Source organism: Malania oleifera, chromosome 6, assembly GCF_029873635.1.
Source record: "Malania oleifera isolate guangnan ecotype guangnan chromosome 6, ASM2987363v1, whole genome shotgun sequence".
In the NCBI taxonomy this organism is placed as follows: Eukaryota; Viridiplantae; Streptophyta; class Magnoliopsida; order Santalales; family Ximeniaceae; genus Malania; species Malania oleifera.
Window position 1 is genome coordinate 52,841,536 of NC_080422.1, and position 14,363 is coordinate 52,855,898.

Sequence of the window (14,363 nt, forward strand, 5' to 3'; positions counted from 1 at the left end):
ATGCTAGTTCAACTTAGTTGCACACGAAAGGTCATGTGTAAAGGATCTTGTGAGCAGAGAAAAACTTATACATAAAGAAACAATATTATGATGAACTTCTATTGGGACAAAACATGGCCATAGGTGAGCTGTGGTTTGTGGAGGTGGCTGCCAACGTCTCCACTACAGCCCAACAAGTTTAATATTCAACAGGAAAAGGAAAAAAGGGTAAAGGTGCAGGAAGAAATAACCAGGTATGCATACCTATGCTTTCATAGTGTTATGATTATACATACACACTGAAAATTCTATTTTAGCTCTGTAAATCTGGTGTGACTATTGTTACATCTCAATAGATATGATTACTTATGATGACATTGAAAGTCTCTTGAAAAAAGCTTTCAAAGCGGCATACTTTTATGTTAAAAAAGGAACTAGTTATGAAGAGCATTCTCTTAAGAAGCTAGCCTGTGTGGTATGTTTTCAAAATCCATTGAATCAAAATATTGGCATAGGACACTAAACACTAAGGCAACCAATTGTCTATACTAAAAAGTGAATATGTGGAAATCTATAGTACTTACTCTAAACATATAATAAATAAATACATAGTAGGGGCAAACATTTTATGAGCGACTACCGAAAAATACACTCTACTCAAATTTTCATTCTATTCATTTCTTACTCTATTCATTACTTGTTTTCTTGTTTTTATTTTTCTTTCCATTTTTTTTTTGCAAGGTTGTCCTAACCGAGGTGTGACTATTTTTTTCCATTTTGTTTCATCTGAAACAGAATGGCTGTAGGTTTGTAGGTAATTAAACCTGAATGAAAAATAAGAATAGGGAATAGTAATGTAGGAGTATTTGAACTTCTTAAATGAAAGTATTTCCCAGAATTAAGTTACAACTCCAAAGTTCAATTGAAAAAATAAACACCATTGAAGTGAAGAAAATAGGTTGTTAATGACTCAAATTGATCGATTTATACAATGCAAATAGAGCTCGAAACAGTAAAGAAAAGCCCTAATCACTGCGTCTGAAATGTCCCACTTTCCAACCAGATTACCTAGAAGTTCATCCTCATGAAGAGAAGCAAAAAAAAGAGTATAAAGCGATGGGAGAGTATCAAGAGAGTGACTGAGTAGATTACCTCGGGGATGAGAGGAGATGAGGGAGTATCGAGAGAGTTGGGGAGGGAGATGGAGGTGATTCTAACTTTAGGTTAATTAGAATCAGATTTCTTCCCATCTTGTAATGGTATTCCGAATTTTGGTAGGAATGAACATTCCAAGGAACCTGACAATCACTCCCCAAGTCAGACCTTCTGGCTAGAGCAATCATTTCCAACTCAATAAAGAGGGGAGAGATCCAAGCTGGGGCCTTAAATGCTCGGAGTGATACCTGTTGGCACTTTATAACTAGGGAACAATCCACGCCCTCATGTCATAATGAATAATCGCCTTAAGGGTCAACCCACACCAGTATAAAGAGGGGATGCAAACAAGCGAAGGTATCTCATTCTTAACTCACCTTTGCTGTTGCATTCAACCTCTTTGAATCATTACCCTTACTTAGGCATTAGAGTGATCCCCCGGAGTACACAATGGGTCCTCCAAACCTATTTTGCTTTCACCCTTGTTAGGTCATTGAAAGTCGAAGAGTAGTCTTGCAAGTCATCGCCATTTTTATCCTGCAACAGTTGGCACCGTCTGTGGGAATCGCTTCTAAGAGGTGCTCATTCTGCTCCTGACCTTCGACACTCAAATAATGACAACCACTCACGACTTAAGCTCCATCCCTACCGCTAGAAAAGAATCACCCCGGTCCATTCACTCCACACCCATAGAACATTTGGGGGGTCACCAAGGAGGAATTTGTCACATTCCAAAAGAAAATAAAGGATACGTTCAACCTACTTTTGAAGGAAAAGAGTCAGGAAGAATATATCCCCCACCAACAACAAGTTAGCCCCAACCCACCTAAGAATGTAGAGAAACTAAAGGAGAGTGAGGAAAAAAGTAACCTTACTAAGAAGGTGGAAGATGCCAATAGCGTAGGAGTCAACAAGCAAAGATCGACCGAATTAGAAGAAAGGATTAAGAAGATAGACCAAATTGAGAAGATGATAAAAGAGGATCGAACCAACCCCTTCTATGGGGAAGCCTCTCTAAGATCCTCAGAGCCACCATTCTCCAAAGAAGTGATGGAGGTCCCGTTGCCCAACAAATTGTAGGGTGCACTTGATGCCATCATGTGTCGGGCATTTGCAGCCACCCTTAAAGGTAGTGCTAGGGATTGGTACAGAACCCTATAACCTGTATCAATTAGCTCTTTCTCAGAGATGGAGTAGTTGTTCATCGGCCATTTCCTTAGTATTCGAAGAATTTTCAAAACGACAACTCATCTAATGAGCATGGTTCAGGGAGAATGAGAGACACTAAAAAAGTTCATGCACCATTTCCTCACCGCGACCCTAGAGATCTGCAACCTGGACATAGGGGTGGCTTTGACAGCTCTGACCACGACCTTTCAGTTGGGAAATTTCCTGTACTCATTGGGGAAGAAGCCACCGGCTGATGTGGGAGAACTGATGGCTAGAGCATAGAAGTATATCAACCTGGAAGAAATGATGGATACTAGAGGAAATCAGATCGAGTTGAAAAGGAAGGGTAACAAAGAGATTGGAAAACCTTCCAAACCCATGAAGAGGTAGGAGAACAACACACTGCATGCCAACTCTAAGGCAAGAGGGCAACCTAGTAAGTTCCCCACTTATACTCCCCTAAACACACCACGAACCGATGTGTTGACACACATAAGAAAGAAAGAGTACGTCTCGTGGCCCGAACGTATGCGGAAACCCTTATATAAATGGAACATGTCAAAGTTCTGTCAGTTCCATAGGGATCATGGGCACGATACAGAACAATGTATTCAACTGAAGAATGAAATTGAAGCCTTGATAAAAAAGGCCACTTGTCGAGGTTCAAAAAAAAGGGGGATCTTTAGGGGGAAGCACATGAACATAAAAGGTTAAACAGGGATGAGAAAGAGGAATAGATCGTAGAGAAATCGTTGTGATCTTTGGAGGATCCACTAGCGGCGGAGACAGCCGAGGTGCTTGAAAGAGTATGCTAAGGAGGTACTCTTAACAGAGAAAAGGGGACCAAGTGGAAAAATAAAAAAACAAGATGATGCTCTACTATGTACCCGAATGTCCTTGAGTCTCAACTTATCCCGCGACAGTTCCTTCATACAAGCTAGGTACCCCTGACATCCGTCCAAGAGTAGCCTCCTCGCCTGTAGTGCCGATAGAAACCTATGGCTCTAGACGCACACATGATCCCATGAATTTGTACTCCTACTCCCCAGGAGGTCTGAAAACTACCACCTTCCTACGACAGTCGATCATAGCATAACTCGAGAACAACCAATCCATCCCCAGAATGATATCGAACCACAACATGTCGTATACCACAAGATTCGCCGGTGGCAACTTCCCCTGAATTTCCACTAGGTAGTCTACCAACATCTTCCTACAGAAAGATACACTCTCAGATGGCGTAGTAACAGATAACACCTCATTCATGTCTCGGGTCTCAACCCCACATCGTCCCATAAAATTCACAGACACAAAGGAATGGGTCGCACCTGAATCAAACAAAACAGAAGCTTTATTTGAAAGAAATAATAAGGTACCTATCACCACGTTACCTGTATGCTCAGCGTCCGCTGGACTAAGAGAGTATACTCTGGCCGGAGCTATATTCGTTTGAATGGTTCCCCGAGGTATCTGATTGCTCCATCGGTCCCCACTGAATGCAGGCACGTCTCGCTTCGGTGCACGAGAATCACGAGACACGTGGCCTGGTTGGCCACAGTTGTAGCAATTACCCCAAAATAACCGGCACTCACCCTCGTGCCACCTGTGACATCTAGTACAACGACCACCAATATGGCTCATCTGAGAATCCTGGCACTTGATATTTTGATGATAACCCAAGCCCTTGCTCCTTTTCTTCCACGATCCCTGACGAGATCCTATCCGAGAACTAGAAGGTACTGTCCTCTTCCTCGATTCCTGATCCACCTCGTCCTCTTGGATACCGGTCTCAATCACTGTGGCTTTATCCACCAACACCAAGAACTCGCGGATCTGAAGCATACCCACCAGTCAGTAGATATCCTTCCTCAAACCCTTCTCGAACCTTCGAGTATTCTCATACTCGCTCGAGATCAAACATGGTGCAAATCAGGACAACTCTAAGTACCGAGCCATATACCCCAGCGCCGTCATACTCCCCTGAGTCAGAGCAGAAAACTCATCTGCCTTCGCATCGCGTATTGAAGCTGGGAAGTATCGGTCAAAGAACGCCTCCTTGAAACAGCTCCATATCATCTCCTCAGGACTGGCTCTCTACTTCTCTAGTAGACTCACCGCAGTCTACCATCGACCCGCCTCCCCAGATAGTTGGAAAGTGGCATAAAAGACTCGCTGCCTATCCGTGCAGTGCAAGACCTCCAAGATCCTCTTAGTCTTCTCCACCCAATCCTCTTTTATCATCAGGTAAGGTCCTCCAGAGAACGTCAGAGGATGCATGCATTTGAACCTCTCAATGGTGCACCTCGCAGTGGTAGGAGAGCGCTTACGTCTTCTCACACTCCGCCCGATCTCCCACAATACCTGCCTCGTCAAACCTCGAGGCACAGAAGGAGACTCATCACTCGTAGTCTCCTCAGAGCCACTTCCCAGGTTATTATCCTTAGGCTCCATTCTGCAACACAATAGGAATATCTATCAGTATCCCTACAACACATACAGTTAACATAATGATCTACACTAATTGTGTTAACTGCTTCCTGCCAAGTCTAGGTCAGTCCGATCACACCGACACGAAAGTTATCAATGATCTGCCCTTTTTTTACCGGAATCGTCATCCTAAGAAAAACATGAAATACCATCGATAAATCCCGGTCTAGCAACTGAACAACCCTCAACCAACTCTACCCATATCCACATCCTATACTCTAGTATGTACTCACAACTAAGCCTAACCAAGTCTACAAGATCTAGTAACTTGGTTAGCTTTGATACCAAGCTGTCACGTCCCGAACCCCGAAATGGGACCCAAGGGTGAAAATGCAACTAACCTGTCCCTGTATCTGATAAAACATCCAAAGATACAGTACAATGGATGAGGGTCCGACCCCGTGGGGTTCTCAGACACCTTAAAGACATCCAATCACAAACATATACGCAGCAAAAAATGGTTATCTATATACAACATATACAGTACCATACTAGAGTCTATACAAGAGCAAAACATGGCTCTATAAAAACGTACGAATGGGTGCCCAAATACATCTCAAAATGGCAACCCACCAAAACTACAATCCTAGCACTTACCCAAGCACTAAACGCAGTACACTGGCCACTACGCTCCTTACACCAGGACGCTAGTTTCGGTTACTCAAAGGACCCATAAAAATATACGTATAGCAAGGGTGAGACACCTCTCAATAAGGAAGAACACATGTTATATCGGTGTGTGGCATTTGAGTGTTATCATGATACAATATACACGCATTTAAATGCATTCCAGTACTAATTTCCACAGTGCATACACACACTCATACACATACACATGATCAGTAATCCAAGTGTCGTCACACCTTTCGGCCCGAAGCCAACCTGCAACATACGGCGTTGGCCCATAGCCAACCCTCGAACACGGCCCCACCAACACATGGCTAGTCCTCGAATCCCATGGCATCGTACCGACGCATAATTGGTGGATCCACACCCTTCGGCCTGATCTGCCAGAATAGGTTTATGCCCTCGGATATTGAGCCAGACACTCTCGCCCACATGGCAAGTGTTAAAATACATGCTCTCGAATATAAAGTCGGACACTCTCAGTACCTGGAACAATTTCGGAACCGCGTTCCTACTAGCATTTCAACATATCACACACACATGCATGCTCATATAACCAAACAAACCACACCCATTTGATAATCTAATCATGGTTTTCCAAACAAATACAGTTTAAACAAGTCAAGGCACGGCTATCCCAATATCATAGTATAAATCAACATATACCCTCAATTTTCAACAAAACCAGGGATGCAGCCCATCGCCCCCTTTTTCCTAAAACTGTAATAATGAAAAACCCAAAGTTTTCCCCGTTAGATCCCCCTAAATGAGTAGCCAAAACACACATAGGACTGTGAACCACAGTTCCACCGAGTCCGATTTCAAAAATAATCAATATAAACACAGTTCCCCTTATCTTTTCCCCAAATAGCAAATTCCGAACTCCAAGGCCCCTAAACAGAAAATCGAGTTCCAAAACCTACAAATCACAATATAGAATATACTCACAAGACTGTTACCTACAAAACTATTCGATCAGAATTGAAAACCGATCCTTACCTCGATTTTACGCCGAAATCCAAAAATCTCCGAAACGAGATTCCGATCCGTAGAAATTGTAGAGAATCCTTCCACGATCCTCGTGGTAACTTCAGATTCTCGATTCCATCAACAATCGGCAAAGAAATCTAGAGAGAGAGAGAGAGTAAGGAGAGTTCTAGAGAGAGAGAGAGAGAGAGATATTTGAAGTTTCTTAATGAAGAAGTAAAGGAATTTCTATTTATAGGCCCTTGACCCTGGCGAATTCATCGACGAAATGGTGCCCTTATCGATGAATCTGCCATTGCCTTTGTCGACGAATTGGTGGCCTCGTCAACGAGTCTGGGATCTCCGATTTTTTTGAGACTTCTCGACTTCTCCTCATCGACGAGTTTTTAAATTTCATCGACGAGAAGAACAAAGACTTCGTCGACGAACTCTAGCTTTGTCGACGAAACCTGTTCAAATACCAATTTTACCCCTCTCTTTTTATTTAAACTCACTTATCACGGTTCGGGTTCTTACAATCTCCTCTCCTTACAAAAATTTCGTCCTCGAAATTTGCCATCTCTTATTCACAAACTCATACACACAATTAAACACATATATACCACTCTAGAGAGAAACTGGCGACCACTACAGCGTAGCCCCATCATACATATACACATACATACCCTCACTTATGGCAGAGGAATATCGTGGTTACATATACAACCGTCTCAAGAGTTCACAATGCACACGCACTCCGGACGACTAACCACCTATTCCAACCCATAGTAGGATCATGTACAAGTGCTCAAAACAACTGTGGATACTTTAGGCGTATTTTCGTTTCTAGTTCCCAAGAAGCTTCCTCAACCTCGTGGTTTCGCCACAATACCTTCACTAATGGTATCTCTTTGGTACGAAACTTCTAAACTTTACGGTCCAGAACCTGAATAGGTATCTCCTCATATGCTAAAGTATCCCCAATTTCCAACTCATCATAACTAATAACATGTGAAGGATCCAACACGTACCTCCTCAACATGGATACGTGAAACACATCGTGGACCCTCGAAAGTGCTGGAGGTAATGCAATCATGTAGGCTACTGGACCCACTCGCTCAAGTACCTCGAATGGTTCGATATACCTCGGGCTCAGCTTACCCTTCCTCCCAAATCTCATCACCCCTTTCATCGGAGCAATACGCAGAAATACCTTACCTCCCACTTCGAACTCTAACTCACTGTGGTGAACATTTGCGTAACTCTTTTGCCGACTCTGGGCCGATCTAATCCTCTCCCGGATCAAACCCACCTTCTCAGACGCCTGCTGCATAAGTTCAGGTCCTAACACCTGACGTTCACCAACCTCATCCCAACACAAAGGAGATTGACACCTCCGACCATACAAAGCGTCGAACGGTGCCATCCCGACACTAGACTGGAAGCTGTTGTTATAAGCGAACTCTACAAGTGACATAAACTCTATCCAGCTACCACCGAAGTCTAACACACAAGCTTGCAACATATCTTCCAAAATCTATATCGTCATCTCCGACTGTCCATCAGTCTGGGGGTGGAACGCTGTACTGAAAGTAAGTTTTGTCTCCAATGCCTCCTGTAAGCTCATCCAGAATTGAGAAGTAAACCTCGGATCTCGATCTGATACATTGGACATCGTACTCCGTGCATTCTCACAATCTTATGCACATACAAATCTGTTAGCCTACTCAAAGGATAGCTAACTTTCATCGATATGAAATGAGCAGATTTCGTCAATCTATCCACGACCACCCAAATAGCATTCTGCTCGTGAAGCGCTGGTGGCAAATCGGTCACAAAATCCATGGAAATATGCTCCAATTTCCACTCCGGAATAGGCAAAGGATGCAATGGCCCTGCCGGCCTCTGATGTTCAGCTTTCATCTGCTGACAAGTCAGACACTGCTCCATGAACTGAGCAATCTGCCTCTTCATACCAAACCACCAGAAGGTCTGGCACAAGTCCCGATACATCTTCGTACTACCAGAATGTACTGTATACGGAGAACGATGCGCCTCCTCTATAATCGTCCTTCTGATCTCATCATTGTTCAGAACACACAACCTGGTCCCAAACCTCAACACACCTCCCTTAGAGATGTTAAACTCCATAGCCAATCCTGCTGTACCTTTTCCCTAACCTTTTCCAACTCTGTATCACTAGCTTGCGCGACCTTTATACGCTCAAACAAAGTCGGCTGGATCACCAAGCTAGCAAAGAAGGCCCGATGATCACTAGTCACTAACTCCACGCCAAGGCTTCCCAGATCTCGTCTGATATGATGCTGAGCTACAACCATAGATACAACGGTAGGTCCCGACTTTTGACTCAACACATCAGCCACCACATTAGCCTTCCTTGGGTGATAACTGATCGTGCAATCATAGTCTTTAATCAATTCAAGCCACCACCTCTGCCTCATGTTCAACTCCTTCTACATAAAGAAATACCTGAGGCTCTTATGGTCAGTGAAGATCTCACACTGCACCCCGTACATATAGTGTCGCCAGATCTTTAGTGCATATACCACAACAACCAATTCCAAATCGTGCATAGGGTAATTCTTCTCATACTCTTCCAATTTTCGAGAAGCATACACCACTACCTTACCCTGCTGCATGAGCACACATCCCAGACCCTTTAGAAACGCATCGCTATAAATCACAAACCCACTATCCCCCAAAGGAATGGTCAACACTGGAGCAGTAACTAGTCGGTGCTTCAACTCCTAAAAGCACTGCTCACAATCACTAGTCTACTCAAACTGTACTCCTTTCTTGGTCAATCGAGTCATAGGTCCAAACAGTTTAGAGAAACCCTCTATGAACCTATGATAGTAACCCGCCAGTCCTAGAGAACTCCGAAGCTCCTGCACATTCTTCGGCCTTACCTAGTCAACCACAACTTCAATCTTGCTAGGATCAACTGATATAAAATCCCCAGTAACCACATAGCCTAAGAACGCAATCTGACTCAACCAGAATTCACATTTCTTTAGTTTAGTATACAATTTATTTTCCCGCAAAATCTGTAACACTAACCTTAAATGATCCTCACGCTCTTACGAACTCCTCGAGTATACTAGAATGTCATCAATGAATACCACTATGAACCGATCCAAGTACTCATGGAAAACCCTTTTCATCAGATCCATGAACACCACCAGAGCGTTTGTCAACCCAAAAAGCATGACAAAGAACTCGTAGTGGCCATATCTAGTTCGGAAAGCTGTCTTCGTTACATCCTCTAATTTGACCTTAACCTGATTATATCTTGACCGCAAGTCGATCTTCGAAAAGACCCGCATGCCCTACAACTGGTCAAAGAGATCATCTATATGCTGTAAAGGATAGTGATTTTTCGTAGTCACCTTGTTAATCTCACGGTAATCAATGCACATCCACATCGACCCGCCCTTCTTCTTCACAAACAGTACTGGAGCTCCCCAGGGTGAAACACTAGGTCGAATGAATCCCCTATCTAGTAATTCCTACAATTGCTCCTTTAACTCTCGAAATTCTGTTGGGGCCATCCGGTATGGAGCTTTAAAGATTGGTGCCTTGCCAGGAAGCAGCTCTATCGCAAACTCCACCTCATGATCTGGAGGTAAACTGGGTAAATCATCTGGAAACACATCCGGAAATTCTCTGACTACCCAAATGTCCTTGAGTCTCAACTCATCCCGTGGTAGTTCCTTCATATAAGCTAGGTACCCTTGACATCCGTCCAAGAATAGCCTCCTCGCCTGTAGTGCCGATAGAATCTGTGGCGCTAGACGCACACACGATCCCATGAATTTGTATTCCTGCTCCCCAAGAGGTCTAAAAACTACCACCTTCCTAGGACAGTCGATCACAGCATAACTGGAGAACAACCAATCCATCCCCAGAATGATATCGAACCCTAACATGTCATATACCACAAGATTCGCCAGTAGCAGCTTCCCTTGAATTTCCACTGGGCAGTCTACCAACATCTTCCTACAGAAAGATACACTCTCAGATGGCGTAGTAACAGATAACACCTCATTCATGTCTCAGGTCTCAACCCCACACCGTACCACAAAATTCACAGACACAAAGGAATGTGTCGCACCCGAATCAAACAAAACAGAAGCTTTATTTGAAATAAATAATAAGGTACCTGTCACCAAGTTACCTATATGCTCAGCGTCCGCTAGAGTAAGAGAGTATACTCTGATTGGAGCTGTAATCGCCTGAATGGTTCCCCGAGGTATCTGATTGCTCCCTCGGTCCCCACTGAATGCAGGCACATCTCGCTTCGGTGCACGACAATCATGAGACACGTGGCCTGGTTGGCCATAGTTGTACCAATTACCCCCAAATAACCAGAACTCACCCTCGTCCCACCTGTGACATCTGGTACAACGACCACCAATCTAGCTCATCTGAGAATCCTGGCACTCGGTATTCTGATGATAACCCGAGCCCTTGCTCCTCTTTTTCCATGATCCCTGATGAGATCCTATCCGAGAACCAGAAGGTATTGTCCTCTTCCTCAATTCCTGATCCACCTTGTCCTCTCGGATAGTGGTCTCAATCACGGTGGCTTTATCCACCAACACTGAGAACTCGCGGATCTGAAGCATACCCACTAATCAGCAGATATCCTTCCTCAAACCCTTCTCGAACCTTCGAGTCTTCTCATACTCCCTCGAGATCAAACATGGTGCAAATTGGGACAACTCTAAGTACCGAGCTGTATACCCCTGCACCGTCATACTCCCTTGAGTCAGCGTAGAAAACTCATCTACCTTTGCATCGCGTATTGAAGTCGGAAAGTATCTGTCAAAGAACGCCTCCTTGAAACAGCTCCACATCATCTCCTCAGGACCGGCTCTCTGCTTCTCCAGTAGACTCACCGTAGTCCACCATCGACCCGCCTCCCGAGATAGTTGGAAGGTGGCATAAGAGACTCGCTGCCTATCCATGCAATGTAAGACCTCCAAGATCCTCTCAGTCTTCTCCACCCAATCCTCTTCTATCGTTGGGTAAGGTCCTCTAGAGAACGTTGGAGGATGCATGCGTGTGAACCTCTCAATGGTGCACCCCGCAGTGGTAGGAGAGCGCTTACATTTTCTCACACTCCGCCCAATACCTGCCTTGTCAAACCTCGAGGCACAGAAGGAGACTCATCACTCATAATCTCCTTAGAGCCACTTCCCAGGTTATTATCCTTAGGCTCCATTCTGCAACACAATAGGAATCTATCAGTATCCCTAGAACACATACAGTTAACATAATAATCTACACTAATCGTGTTAACTACTCCTTGCCAGGTCTAGGTCAGTTCGATCACACCGACACGAAAGTCATCAATGATATGCCCTGCTTTTACCGAAATCGTCATCCCAGGAAAAATACGGAATACCATCGATAAATCCCGGTCTAGCAACCGAACAACCCTCAACAAACTCTACCCATATCCACATCCTATACTCTGGTATGTACTCACAACTAAGCCTAACCAAGTCTACAAGATCTAGTAACTTGGTTAGCTCTGATACCAAGCTGTCACGTCCCGAACCCCGAAATGGGACCCAAGGGTGAAAATGTAACTAACCTGTCCCTATATCTGATAAAACATCCAAAGATACAGTACAATGGATGAGGGTTTGACCCCGTGGGGTTCTCAGATACCCTAAACACATCCAATTACAAACATATACGCAGCGGAAAAAGGTCATCTATATACAACATATATAGTACCATACTAAAGTCTATACAAGAGCAGAACATGGCTCTATGAAAACGTACGAATGGGTGCCCAAATACATCTCAAAATGGCAACCCACCAAAAATACAATCCTAGCACTTACCTAAGCGCTAAACATAGTACACCGGCCACTACGCTCCTACACTATGACGCTAGTTCCAGTTACTCGAAGGACCTGTAAAAATGTACGTACAGCAGGGGTGAGACACCTCTCAGTAAGGAAGAACACAGGTTATATCGGTGTGTGGAATTTGAGTTTTATCATGATATAATATACACGCAGTTAAATGCATTCCAGTACTAATTTCCACAGTGCATACACGCACTTATACACTTTCACATGATCAATAATTCTGGTGTTGTCACACCCTTCGGCTCGAAGTTGACCTGGGATATACGACGTTGGCATGTAGCCAACCTGCGAACATAGCGCCACCGACACATGGCTAGTCTCCGACTCTTATGGCATTGTACCGGCGCATAACTGGTGGATCCACACCCTTCGAATTGATATGCCGAAATAGACTCACGCCCTCGGATATAGAGCCGGACACTCTTGCCCACATAGCAGGGGATGAAATACACACCCTCAGTTATAGAGTCTGACACTCTCAGTACCTGGAATAATTTCGGAACCACGTTCCTACTAGCATTTCAACATATCACACATACGTGCATGCTCATATAACCAAACAAACCACACCTATTTGGTAATATAATCATGGTTTTCCAAACAAATACATTTTAAACAAGTCAAGGCACGACCATCCCAATATCACAATATAAATCAACATATACCCTCGGTTTTCAACAAAACCAGGGATGCAGCCCGTCATCCCCCTTTTTCCTAAAACTCAAATAATGAAAAACCCATAGTTTTCTCCATTAGATCCCCCCAAATGAGTAGCCAAAACACACACAGGATCGTGAACCATAGTTCCACCAAGTCTGATTTCAAAAATAACTGATATAAACACAGTTCCCTTTACCTTTTTCTTGAATAAAAAATCCCGAACTCCAAGGCCCCTAAACAGTGAACCGAGTTCCAAAACCTACAAATCACAGTACATAATATACTCACAAGAATGTTACCTACAAAACTACTAGATCAGAATTAAAAATCGAGCCTTACCTCGATTTTACGTTGAAACCTAAAAATCTCTGAAACGAGATTCCGATCAGTAGAAATTTTAGAGAATCCTTCCACGATTCTCATGGTAACTTCAGATTCTTGATTCCATCAACAATCGGTGAAGAAATCTAGAGAGAGAGAGAAAGAGTAGAGAGAGTTCTAGAGAGAGAGGGAGAGAGATATTTAAAGTTTCTTAATGAAGAAGTAAAGAAAATTTCTATTTATAGACCCTTGACCTGGGCAAATTCGTCGACGAAATGGTGCCCTCGTCGACAAATCTACCATTGCCTTCATTGACGAATCGGTTTCTTCGTTAATGAGTCTGGGATCTTCGATTTTTTTGAGACTCCTTGGCTTCTCCTCATCGACAAATCTCTAAATTTCGTTGACGAGAAGAACAAAGACTTCGTCAACGAACTCTGGCTTCATCGATGAAACTTGTTCAAATACCAATTTTACCCCTCTTTTATTATTTAAACTCACTTATCACGGTTTGGGTTCTTACATTGATCCTACAATCATGGAACACACGTTGCAGGTAGACCCCAACCATAAGCCCGTAAAGCAGAAGAAGAGGAGCTTCGCGATGGAGCGAATTAAGGTGATAGATGTAGAAGTGACGAAATTGGTACAAGCCAAATTTGTTGGGGAGGTCAACTATCCAAAGTGGTTGAACAACGTAGTTCTCGTAAAGAAAACGAATGGTAAGTGGTAGATGAGTATTGATTTCAAGGACTTGAATAAGGCATGTCCGAAAGATAGCTTTCCTCTTCCTTGAATCGATCAGCTGGTGGATTCGATGTTTGGGCATGATCTCCTGAGCTTTATGAATGCGTACTTGGGATGTAACAACTTGCCTATTTTTCCATAATTTTTTTTTAATAATGATATACGTAATGATCCACATAACCTACTAAACTGGCATATTTATGATCAACCTAGACCCATGGGTACTAGGGATTCTCCTATCATACATCTTTGATACCTAAGCAGCGAAAAACCTAAATTACATACATACGATCCAACAGTTACAATACCAAAGTGCTACCAATCTGTCAAACACACACACAC